The sequence below is a fragment of the Scyliorhinus torazame genome, chromosome 7 (assembly GCF_047496885.1).
Source record: "Scyliorhinus torazame isolate Kashiwa2021f chromosome 7, sScyTor2.1, whole genome shotgun sequence".
Lineage (NCBI taxonomy): Eukaryota > Metazoa > Chordata > Chondrichthyes > Carcharhiniformes > Scyliorhinidae > Scyliorhinus > Scyliorhinus torazame.
In genome coordinates, this window is record NC_092713.1 from 185,843,483 (window position 1) to 185,857,164 (window position 13,682).

Consider the following 13,682-nt stretch of genomic DNA (forward strand, 5'->3'; position numbering starts at 1 on the left):
ATGCAGGGAGACGAACATCAAACTGTCCTTAATAAAGAGAGAAGAACCTCAAACTGTCCCCAATGCAGGGAGAGGAACCTGAACCTGTCCTTAATAAAGAGAGAGGAACCTGAACCTGTCCTTAATAAAGAGAGAAGAACCTCAAACTGTCCTTAATGCAGGGAGAGTAACATCAAACTGTCCTTAATAAAGAGAGAGGAACCTCAAACTGTCCTTAATAATGGGAGGGGAACATCAAACTGTCCTTAATGCAGGGAGAGGAACATCAAACTGTCCTTAATAAAGAGACAAGAACCTCAAACTGTCCCCAATGCAGGGAGAGGAACCTCAAACTGTCCTTAATAAAGAGAGAGGAACCTCAAACTGTCCTTAATAAAGAGAGAGGAACTTCAAACTGTCCTTAATAAAGAGAGAGGAACCTCAAACTGTCCCCAATGCAGGAAGAGGAACATCAACCTGTCTTTAATAAAGAGAGAGGAACATCAAACTGTCCCCAATGCAGGAAGAGGAACATCAACCTGTCCTTAATAAAGGGAGAGAACCTCAAACTGTCCCCAATAAAGAGAGAGGAACCTCAAATTGTCTTTAATAAAGAGAGAAGAACCTCACACTGTCCCAAATGTAGGGAGAGGAACCTCAGACTGTCCTTAATAAAGAGAGACGAACCTGAAACTGTCCTTAGTACAGAAAGAAGAACCTCACACTGTCCCCAATGCAGGGAGAGGAACATCAAACTGTCCTTAATAAAGAGAGAAAAACCTCAAACTGTCCTTAATGCAGGGAGGGGAACATCAAACTGTCCCCAATGCAGGAAGAGGAACATCAACCTGTCCTTAATAAAGAGAGAAAAACCTCAAACTGTCCTTAATGCAGGGAGGGGAACATCAACCTATCCTTAATAAAGAGAGGGGAACCTCAAACTTTCCCCAATGCAGGGAGAGGAACCTCAAACTGTCCCCAATGCAAGGAGAGGAACATCAACCTGTCCTTAATAAAGAGAGAGGAACCGCAAACTGTCCTTAATAAAGAGAGAGGAACATCAAACTGTCTCAATGCAGGAAGAGGAACATCAAACTGTCCTGAATAAAGAGAGAGGAACCTCAAACTGTCCTTAGTAAAGAGAGAAGAACCTCAAACTGTCCCCAGTGCAGGAAGAGGAACATCAACCTGTACTTAATAAAGAGAGGAGAACCTCAAATTGTCTCCAGTGCAGGAAGAGGAACATCAAACTGTACTTAATAAAGAGAGAAGAACCTCAAACTGTCCTTAATGCAGGGAGAGGAACATCAAACTGTCCTTAATCAAGAGAGAGGAACCTCAAACTGCCCCCAATGCAGGAAGAGGAAGATCAACCTGTCCTTAATAAAGAGAGAGGAACATCAAACTGTCCCAAATGCAGGAAGAGGAACATCAATCTGTCCTTAATAAAGGGAGAGAACCTCAAACTGACCCAATAAAGAGAGAGGAACCTCAAATTGTCCTTAATAAAGAGAGAAGAACCTCACACTGTCCCAAATGTAGGGAGAAGAACCTCAAACTGTCCTTAGGAAAGAGAGAAGAACCTCACACTGTACCCAATGCAGGGAGAGGAACATCAAACTGTCCTTAATAAAGAGAGAAGAACCTCACACTGTCCCCAATGCAGGGAGAGGAACCTCAAACTCTCCTTAATAAAGAGAGAGGAACCTCAAACTGCCCCCAATGGAGGGAGAGGAACATAAACCTGTCCTTAATAAAGAGAGAGGAACCTCAAACTGTCCACAATGCAGGGAGAGGAACATCAACCTCACCTTAATAAATAGAGAGGAACATCAAACTGTCCTTAATGCAGGGAGAGGAACATCAACCTATCCTTAATAAAGAGAGAGGAACCTCAAACTGTCCTTAATCAAGAGAGAAGAACCTCAAACTGTCCTTAATGCAGGCAAAGGAACATCAAACTGTCCTTAATAAAGAGAGAGGAACCTCAAACTGTCCCCAATGCAGGAAGAGGAACATCAACCTGTCCTTAATAAAGAGCGAAGGACCTCAAACTGTCCTAAATGCAGGGAGAGGAACCTCAAACTGTCCTTAATAAAGAGAGAGGAACCTCAAACTATCCTTAATGCAGGGAGAGGAACATCAAATTGTCCTTAATAAAGAGAGAGGAACCTCAAACTGTCCACAATGCTGGAAGAGGAACATCAAACTGTCCTTAATAAAGAGAGAAGAACCTCAAACTCTCCTTAATGCAGGGAGAGGATCATCAAACTGTCCTTAATAAAGAGAGAGGAAACTTAAACTGTCCCCAATGCAGGAAGAGGAACATCAACCTGTCCTTAATAAAGAGAGAGGAACCTCAAACTGTTCCCAATGCAGGAAGAGGAACATCAACCTATCCTTAATAAAGAGAGAAGAACCTCAAACTGTCCCCAGTGCAGGATGAAGAACATCAACCTGTCCTTAATAAAGAGAGAAGAACCTCAAACTGTCCTTAATGCAGGGAGAGGAACATCAAACTGCCCTTAATAAAGAGAGAGGAACCTCAAGCTGTCCTTAATAATGGGAGATGAACCTCAAACTGTCCTTAATGCAGGGAGAGGAACATCAAACTCTCCTTAATAAAGAGAGAAGAACCTCAAACTGTCCCCAATGCAGGGAGAGGAACCTCAAACTGTCCTTAATAAAGAGAGAAGAACCTCAAACTGTCCCCAATGCAGGAAGAGGAACATCAACCTGTCCTTAATAAAGAGAGAGGAACATCAAACTGTCCCCAATGCAGGAAGAGGAACATCAATCTGTCCTTAATAAAGGGAGAGAACCTCAAACTGTCCCCAATAAAGAGAGAGGAACTTCAAATTGTCCTTAATAAAGGGAGAAGAACCTCACACTGTCCCAAATGTAGGGAGAAGAATCTCAAACTGTCCTTAGTAAAGAGAGAAGAACCTCACACTGTCCCCAATGCAGGGAGAGGAACATCAAACTGTCCTTAATAAAGAGAGAAGAACCTCACACTGTCCCCAATGCAGGGAGAGGAACCTCAAACTGTCCCCAATGCAGGGAGAGGAACCTCAAACTGTCCCCAATGCAGGAAGAGGAACATCAACCTGTCCTTAATAAAGTGAGAAAAACCTCAAACTGTCCGTTATAAAGAGAGAAGAACCTCAAACTGTCCTTAATGCAGGGAGAGGAACATCAAACTGTCCTTAATAAAGAGAGAGGAACCACAAACTGTCCCCAATGCAGAAAGAGGAACATCAACCTGTCCTTAATAAAGAGAGAAGAACCTCAAACTGTCCTTAATGCAGGGAGAGGAACCTCAAACTGTCCTTAATAAAGAGAGAGGAACCTCAAACTGTCCTTAATGCAGGGAGAGGAACATCAAACTGTCCTTAATAAAGAGAGAGGAACCTCAAACTGTCCCCAATGCAGGAAGAGGAACATCAACCTGTCCTTAATAAAGAGAGAAGAACCTCAAACTGTCCTTAATGCAGGGAGACGAACATCAAACTGTCCTTAATAAAGAGAGAAGAACCTCAAACTGTCCCCAATGCAGGGAGAGGAACCTGAACCTGTCCTTAATAAAGAGAGAGGAACCTGAACCTGTCCTTAATAAAGAGAGAGGAACCTCAAACTGTCCTTAATAAAGAGAGAGGAACCTCAATCCGTCCTTAATAAAGAGAGAAGAACCTTACACTGTCCCCAATACAGGGAGAGGAAACTCAACCTGTCCCCAATAAAGAGAAAGGAATCTCAACCTGACCTTAATAAAGAGAGAGGAACCTCAAACTGTCCTTAATAAAGAGAGAGGAACCTCAAACTATCCTTAATAAAGAGAGAGGAATCTCAAATTGTCCTTAATAAAGAGAGAGGAACCTCAAACTGTCCTTAATAAAGAGAGAGGAACCTCACATTGTCCTTAATACAGAGAGAAGAACCTCACACTGTCCCAAATGTAGGGAGAAGAAACTCAAACTGTCCTTAGTAAAGAGAGAAGAACCTCACACTGTCCCCAATGCAGGGAGAGGAACATAAAACTGTCCTTAATAATGATAGAAGAACCTCACACTGTCCCCAATGCAGGGAGAGGAACCTCAAACTGTCTTTAATAAAGAGAGAGGAACCTCAAACTGTCCCCAATGCAGGGAGATGAACCTCAAACTGTCCCCAATGCAGGAAGAGGAACATCAACTTGTCCTTAATAAAGAGAGAAAAACCTCAAACTGTCCTTAAAGCAGGGAGAGGAACATCAACCTGTCCTTATTATAGAGAGAAGAACCTCAAACTGTCCTTAATGCAGGGAGAGGAACCTCAAACTGTCCTTAATAAAGAGAGAGGAACCTCAAACTGTCCTTAATGCAGGGAGAGAAACATCAAACTGTCCTTAATAAAGAGAGAAGAACCTCAAACTGTCCTTAATGCAGGGAGAGGAACATCAAACTGTCCTTAATAAAGAGAGCGGAACCTCAAACCGTCCTTAATAATGGGAGAGGAACCTCAAACTGTCCTTAATGCAGGGAGAGGAACATCAAACTGTCCTTAATAAAGAGAGAAGAACCTCAAACTGTCCCCAATGCAGGGAGAGGAACCTGAACCTGTCCTTAATAAAGAGAGAGGAACCTCAAACTGTCCTTAATAAAGAGAGAGGAACCTCAACCTGTCCTTAATAAAGAGAGAAGAACCTTACACTGTCCCCAATGCAGGGAGAGGAACCTCAACCTGTCCCCAATAAAGAGAAAGGAATCTCAACCTGTCCTTAATAAAGAGAGAGGAACCTCAAACTGTCCTTAATAAAGAGAGAGGAACCTCAAACTGTCCTTAATAAAGAGAGAGGAATCTCAAACTGTCCTTAATAAAGAGAGAGGAACCTCAAACTGTCCTTAATAAAGAGAGAGAAACCTCACACTGTCCACAATGCAGGAAGAGGAACATCAACCTGTCCTTAATAGGTCACCCCATCTCTGGATCTGTAAAGATGTAATCACCTGCTAATGGTTGCATTCCAGGCATTGCTTGGCATCTTTGAATTTGTCTATATATGTGTTTCTGGAACATACCTCTTCATTCACCTGAGGAAGGAGCAGCGCTCCGAAAGCTAGTGACATCGAAACAAACCTGATGGACTTTAACCTGGTGTTGTAAGACGTCTTACTGTGCTCACCCCAGTCCAACGCCGGCATCTCCACATCATGTCCTTGATAAAGAGAGAGGAACATCAAACTGTCCCCAATGCAGGAAGGGGAACATCAACCTGTCCTTAATAACGGGAGAGAACCTCAAACTGTCCCCAATAAAGTGAGAGGAACCTCAAATTGTCCTTAATAAAGAGAGAAGAACCTCACACTGTCCCAAATGTAGGGAGAGGAACCTCAAACTGTCCTTAATAAAGAGAGAAGAACCTCAAACTGTCATTAGTAAAGAGAGAAGAACCTCAAACTGTCCTTAATAAAGAGGGAGGAACCTCAAACTGTACTTAATAACGATAGAGGAACCTCAAACTGTCCTTAATAAAGAGAGAGGAACCTCAAACTGTCCTTAATAAAGAGAGAGGAACCTCAAACTGTCCTTAATAAAGAGAGAGGAACCTCAAACTGTCCCCAATGCAGGAAGAGGAACCTCAAACTGACCTTAATAAAGAGAGAAGAACCTCAAACTGTCCTTAGTAAAGAGAGAAGAACCTCACACTGTCCCCAGTGTAGGAAGAGGAACATAAACCTGCCCTTAATAAAGAGAGAGGAACCTCAAACTGCCCTTAATACAGGGAGAGGAACCTCAAACTGTCCTTAGTAAAGAGAGAAGAACCTCAAACACTCCCCAATGGAGGAAGAGGAACTTCAACCTGTCCTTAATAAAGAGAGAGGAACCTCAAACTGTCATTAATAAAGAGAGAAGAACCTCAAACTGTCCTTAATAAAGAGGGAGGAACCTCAAACTGTACTTAATAACGATAGAGGAACCTCAAACTGTCCTTAATAAAGAGAGAGGAACCTCAAACTGTCCTTAATAAAGAGAGAGGAACCTCAAACTGTCCTTAATAAAGAGAGAGGAACCTCAAACTGTCCTTAATAAAGAGAGAGGAATCTCAAACTGTCCTTAATAAAGAGAGAGGAACCTCAAACTGTCCTTAATAAAGAGAGAGAAACCTCACACTGTCCACAATGCAGGAAGAGGAACATCAACCTGTCCTTAATAGGTCACCCCATCTCTGGATCTGTAAAGATTTAATCACCTGCTAATGGTTGCATTCCAGGCATTGCTTGGCATCTTTGAATTTGTCTATATATGTGTTTCTGGAACATACCTCTTCATTCACCTGAGGAAGGAGCAGCGCTCCGAAAGCTAGTGACATCGAAACAAACCTGATGGACTTTAACCTGGTGTTGTAAGACGTCTTACTGTGCTCACCCCAGTCCAACGCCGGCATCTCCACATCATGTCCTTGATAAAGAGAGAGGAACATCAAACTGTCCCCAATGCAGGAAGGGGAACATCAACCTGTCCTTAATAACGGGAGAGAACCTCAAACTGTCCCCAATAAAGTGAGAGGAACCTCAAATTGTCCTTAATAAAGAGAGAAGAACCTCACACTGTCCCAAATGTAGGGAGAGGAACCTCAAACTGTCCTTAATAAAGAGAGAAGAACCTCAAACTGTCATTAGTAAAGAGAGAAGAACCTCAAACTGTCCTTAATAAAGAGGGAGGAACCTCAAACTGTACTTAATAACGATAGAGGAACCTCAAACTGTCCTTAATAAAGAGAGAGGAACCTCAAACTGTCCTTAATAAAGAGAGAGGAACCTCAAACTGTCCTTAATAAAGAGAGAGGAACCTCAAACTGTCCCCAATGCAGGAAGAGGAACCTCAAACTGACCTTAATAAAGAGAGAAGAACCTCAAACTGTCCTTAGTAAAGAGAGAAGAACCTCACACTGTCCCCAGTGTAGGAAGAGGAACATAAACCTGCCCTTAATAAAGAGAGAGGAACCTCAAACTGCCCTTAATACAGGGAGAGGAACCTCAAACTGTCCTTAGTAAAGAGAGAAGAACCTCAAACACTCCCCAATGGAGGAAGAGGAACTTCAACCTGTCCTTAATAAAGAGAGAGGAACCTCAAACTGTCATTAATAAAGAGAGAAGAACCTCAAACTGTCCTTAATAAAGAGGGAGGAACCTCAAACTGTACTTAATAACGATAGAGGAACCTCAAACTGTCCTTAATAAAGAGAGAGGAACCTCAAACTGTCCTTAATAAAGAGAGAGGAACCTCAAACTGTCCTTAATAAAGAGAGAGGAACCTCAAACTGTCCTTAATAAAGAGAGAGGAACCTCAAACTGTCACCAATGCAGGAAGAGGAACCTCAAACTGACCTTAATAAAGAGAGAAGAACCTCAAACTGTCCTTAGTAAAGAGAGAAGAACCTCACACTGTCCCCAGTGTAGGAAGAGGAACATAAACCTGCCCTTAATAAAGAGAGAGGAACCTCAAACTGCCCTTAATACAGGTAGAGGAACCTCAAACTGTCCTTAGTAAAGAGAGAAGAACCTCAAACTGTCCTTAATGCAGTGAGAGGAACATCAAACTGTCCTTAATAAAGAGAGAGGAACCTCAAACTGTCCTTAATAATGAGAGAGGAACCTCAAACTGTCCTTAATGCAGGGAGAGGAACATCAAACTGTCCCCAATAAAGAGAAAGGAATCTCAACCTGTCCTTAATAAAGAGAGAGGAACCTCAAACTGTCCTTAATAAAGAGAGAGGAACCTCAAACTGTCCTTAATAAAGAGAGAGGAATCTCCTCAAACTGTCCTTAATAAAGAGAGAGGAACCTCAAACTGTCCTTAATAAAGAGAGAGAAACCTCAAACTGTTCACAATGCAGGAAGAGGAACATCAACCTGTCCTTAATAGGTCACCCCATCTCTGGATCTGTAAAGATTTAATCACCTGCTAATGGTTGCATTCCAGGCATTGCTTGGCATCTTTGAATTTGTCTATATATGTGTTTCTGGAACATACCTCTTCATTCACCTGAGGAAGGAGCAGCGCTCCGAAAGCTAGTGACATCGAAACAAACCTGATGGACTTTAACCTGGTGTTGTAAGACGTCTTACTGTGCTCACCCCAGTCCAACGCTGGCATCTCCACATCATGTCCTTGATAAAGAGAGAGGAACATCAAACTGTCCCCAATGCAGGAAGAGGAACATCAACCTGTCCTTAATAACGGGAGAGAACCTCAAACTGTCCCCAATAAAGTGAGAGGAACCTCAAATTGTCCTTAATAAAGAGAGAAGAACCTCACACTGTCCCAAATGTAGGGAGAGGAACCTCAAACTGTCCTTAATAAAGAGAGAAGAACCTCAAACTGTCATTAGGAAAGAGAGAAGAACCTCAAACACTCCCCAATGGAGGGAGAGGAACTTCAACCTGTCCTTAATAAAGAGAGAGGAACCTCAAACTGTCATTAATAAAGAGAGAAGAACCTCAAACTGTCCTTAATAAAGAGGGAGGAACCTCAAACTGTACTTAATAACGATAGAGGAACCTCAAACTGTCCTTAATAAAGAGAGAGGAACCTCAAACTGTCCTTAATAAAGAGAGAGGAACCTCAAACTGTCCTTAATAAAGAGAGAGGAACCTCAAACTGTCCTTAATAAAGAGAGAGGAACCTCAAACTGTCCCCAATGCAGGAAGAGGAACCTCAAACTGACCTTAATAAAGAGAGAAGAACCTCAAACTGTCCTTAGTAAAGAGAGAAGAACCTCACACTGTCCCCAGTGTAGGAAGAGGAACATAAACCTGCCCTTAATAAAGAGAGAGGAACCTCAAACTGCCCTTAATACAGGGAGAGGAACCTCAAACTGTCCTTAGTAAAGAGAGAAGAACCTCAAACACTCCCCAATGGAGGGAGAGGAACTTCAACCTGTCCTTAATAAAGAGAGAGGAACCTCAAACTGTCATTAATAAAGAGAGAAGAACCTCAAACTCTCCTTAATAAAGAGGGAGGAACCTCAAACTGTACTTCATAACGATAGAGGAACCTCAAACTGTCCTTAATAAAGAGAGAGGAACCTCAAACTGTCCTTAATAAAGAGTGAGGAACCTCAAACTGTCCTTAATAAAGAGAGAGGAACCTCAAACTGTCCTTAATAAAGAGAGAGGAACCTCAAACTGTCCCCAATGCAGGAAGAGGAACCTCAAACTGACCTTGATAAAGAGAGAAAAACCTCAAACTGTCCTTAGTAAAGAGAGAAGAACCTCACACTGTCCCCAGTGTAGGAAGAGGAACATAAACCTGCCCTTAATAAAGAGAGAGGAACCTCAAACTGCCCTTAATACAGGGAGAGGAACCTCAAACTGTCCTTAGTAAAGAGAGAAGAACCTCAAACTGTCCTTAATGCAGCGAGAGGAACATCAAACTGTCCTTAATAAAGAGAGAGGAACCTCAAACTGTCCTTAATAATGAGAGAGGAACCTCAAACTGTCCTTAATGCAGGGAGAGGAACATCAAACTGTCCTTAATAAAGAGAGAAGAACCTCAAACTGTCCCCAATGCAGGGAGAGGAACCTCAAACTGCCTTTAATAAAGAGAGAAGAACCTCAAACTGTCCTTAATAAAGAGAGAGGAACCTCAAACTGTCCTTAATAAAGAGAGAGGAACCTCAAACTGTCCCCAATGCAGGAAGAGGAACATCAACCTGTCCTTAAAAAAGGGAGAGAACCTCAAACTGTCCCCAATAAAGAGAGAGGAACCTCAAATTGTCCTTAATAAAGAGAGAAGAACCTCACACTGTCCCAAATGTAGGGAGAGGAACCTCAAACTGACCTTAATAAAGAGAGAAGAACCTCAAACTGTCCTTAGTAAAGAGAGAAGAACCTCACACTGTCCCCAATGCAGGGAGAGGAACATCAAACTGTCCTTAATAAAGAGAGAAGAACCTCACACTGTCCCCAATGCAGGGAGAGGAACCTCAAACTGTCCTTAATAAAGAGAGAGGAACCTCAAACTGTCCTCAATGCAGGGAGAGGAACCTCAAACTGTCCCCAATGCAGTGAGAGGAACATCAAACTGTCCTTAATAAAGGGAGAAGAACCTCTAACTGTCCCCAATGCAGGGAGAGGAACCTCAAACTGTCCCCAATGCAGGGAGAGGAACATCAACCTGTCCTTAATAAAGAGAGAGGGACCTGAAACTGTCCCCAATGCAGGGAGAGGAACGTCAAACTGTCCCCAAGTGAGAGCATCTCAAACTGTCATTAATAAAAGCCGAGCACCTCAAACTGTCCTTCATAAAGAGAGAAGAACCATGAACTTTCCCCAATGCAAGGAGAGGAACCTCAATATGTCCTTAATAAAGAGAGAGGAACCTCAAACTGTCCTTAATAAAGAGAGAGGAACCTCAAACTGTCCCCGATGCAGGGAGAGGAACCTCAACCTGTCCTTAATAAAGAGAGAAGAACCTCACACTGTCCCCAATGCAGGGAGAGGAACATCAACCTGTCCTTAATAAAGGGAGAAGAACCTCACACTGTCCCCAGTGCAGGGAGAGGAACCTCAAACTGACCTTAATAAAGAGAGAAGAACCTCAAACTGTCCTTAGTAAAGAGAGAAGAACCTCACACTGACCCCAATGCAGGGAGAGGAACATCAAACTGTCCTTAATAAAGAGAGAAGAACCTCACACTGTCCCCAATGCAGGGAGAAGAACCTCAAACTGTCCTTAATAAAGAGAGAGGAACCTCAAACTGTCCCCAATATTTAAAGAGGAACCTCAAACTGTCCCCAATAAAGAGAGAGGAACCTCAAACTGTCCCCAATATTGAGAGAGGAATCTGAAACTGTCCTTAATAAAGAGAGAAGAACATCAAACTGTCCCCAATATTTAAAGAGGAACCTCAAACTGTCCCCAATAAAGAGAGAGGAACTTCAAACTATCCTTAATAAAGGGAGAGGAACATCAAACAATAAACGGAGAGGAACCTATGCCCACTCTCTCACCCTGTCCCCATAACCCCCCGCATTGGTCATGGTGTGATGAATGTAAGAATTTCAGATATATTGTATTATAGGTATTTGGTGCAGTCTGGTTAAAAGCCTGGGCTAGTGTGTGTGATTGCTGCAGTCATGGTTTTAAAATAAATCCTACTTTGAAAGACAACTAAGTTTTAGAGGCAGAAGTGCAATTAACACACTGCAAAAAAGCTTTGGCTGTTGGTATTGTTTGGATTAAGGGGTTTGCATGTGGAGTTAATTTAGCTTGGAAAGATGCTGTAATTACTGGAGGAGCCAAGTTATCAGGCATTTTGCAGAAAAGCAGGGTTAATTCAGAGTTAGTTGAAGCTATGAGCAGCAGTCAAATATCTCAGTTCAGTCAAAATATATGTCTGTAGACCGATTAAGAGTTTCTTTCCAAGCAGTTCAGACTTGTCTGATTAGAATGTGAACTGAAACATGCTAAAGCAGCTTTTGAAGAAATACAGCTGGAGTTCTGCATGGTTCTGACAGGATTCTTTAAAACAATGGCACAAGATCTCTATTTCTCAAAGTAGAATCTCCAAATATCTCTGTAAAACACATATTTCTGAGAAATAATTGTTTTAACAGTGAACTGAGAGCTGAGATTTTGTTGTTGTTGTTTGAGTGGGAATAAAGCTAGCAGTTAAGGGTTACTGTATACACTGCATTCATTAGCATTGTTTCAGGGGTAATTATAAGCTATTTCCTGGTGTTATGTTGCAGATATTTTAATACAGTGTTTGTAATAAAGTTTGTTTTTATATACCATAACCATATTTTGCATCAAATCACTCCTGGAGCAAGGTATGCTTTCCTCACAGGGGAAGCAAAGTAAAAATAAAAATTGGGGTTTCTGTCCCATATCCTCGGCACTATTGAGGTCTGGTCTGGAATCGTAATAATGGTCAATCCACCTAACCTGCACATCTTTGGAATGTGGGAGGAAACAGGAGTACCCAGAGGAAACCCATACAGACACGGGGAGAACGTGCAGACTCCGCACAGACAGTCACCCAAGGCCGGAATTGAACCTGGGTCCCTGATGCTGTGAGGCAGCAGTGATAACCACTGTGCCACCATTATAAATCTCATAACGCTGTTCAAAATAGTGAGGGTCAGAGGGAGAGTAAAGTGTTGTCCTGGTTAACAATCTTTTCTCAACCAACACCACCAAATAACAAAGTACAGCCCCATCATTTATAATGAGTGTGTTGATCATTTACCAACTCTACATGATTGATGCTAAAATCATGAGGAAACATTTCAGAATAAGGGTTGAGTACCTTTGTTCAAATATCTTGAAATCAAATGGAAATCCTTTGAAATTCAAAATGCGTCTTTATTTTCTTGGAAAAATATAAGATATTCTTTTGGAGCCAGAGACCAGCGGAAGGATTCTCCTTTTCAGAAACACTTAAGTGTTGACGCCGGGACTGAATCGGTGGAATTCTATGACAGGAAAATTGACGCCGTTCCCAGAGCAATTCATTGACTGTTAATGGGCTAGCACTGACGCCACGTGGAAGATGACCGGTCCAATTAAAAACGGTGTCCAATTTGCCGGAGTCAGGATTGACACTCGAGAGGCTGACAGGTTGTAGCCATATATAAGCACTCCCCTCCCCACACACACTATCCCAGCCAACAACATGACAGCAAGGAGAGCGGCATCCCGTTTCACTGATGCGGAACCGGAGACACTGTTGGATGCAGTGGGCCACCCTATGAGGAGGTTATCTCGAACAACGACGAGTCCGAATACAGGCGGGAGATAGAGAACCTAGTGGAGTGGTGCAGCGACAACAATCTCTCCCTCAATGCCAGCAAAACTAAAGAGCTGGTTGTTGACTTCAGGAAGCAAAGTACTGTACACACCCCTGTCAGCATCAACGGGGCCGAGGTGGAGATGGTTAGCAGTTTCAAATTCCTAGGGGTGCACATCTCCAGAAATCTGTCCTGGTCCACCCACGTCGACGCTACCACCAAGAAAGCACAACAGCGCCTATACTTCCTCAGGAAACTAAGGAAATTCGGCATGTCCACATTAACCCTTACCAACTTTTACAGATGCACTGTAGAAAGCCTCCTATCTGGCTGCATCACAGCCTGGTATGGCAACTGCTTGGCCCAAGACCGCAAGAAACTTCAGAGAGTTGTGAATACAGTCCAGTCCATCACACAAACTCGCCGTCCATCCATTGACTCTATCAACACTTCCTGCTGCCTAGGGAAACTGGGCAGTATAATCAAAGACCCCTCCCACCCGGCCTACTCACTCTTCCAACTTCTCCCATCGGGCAGGAGATACAAAAGTCTGAGAATACGCATGAACAGACTCAAAAACAGCTTCTTCCCCACTGATGCCAGACTCCTAAATGACCCTCTTATGACTGACCTGATTAACACTACACCCCTGTATGCTTCACCCGATGCCGGTGTTATGCAGTTACATTGTGTACCTTGTGTTGCCCTTGTTTTGTAATGCTCTTGATATAGCATTAGCTGCTTCCTTGATATGCACTCTGACAAAGGAAGGTTCAGACTTGGAGATAGCTTTAACACGTTTATTAAACTATTAACAATTCTCCTACTTGGATTCGACCCTGTTGTTAATCCTGCTATAGCTACCCAGACTGACGAACCAGCCTGCTACAATCCACGTGGTGGGAGTGATGTTCAATCAACCCTGTG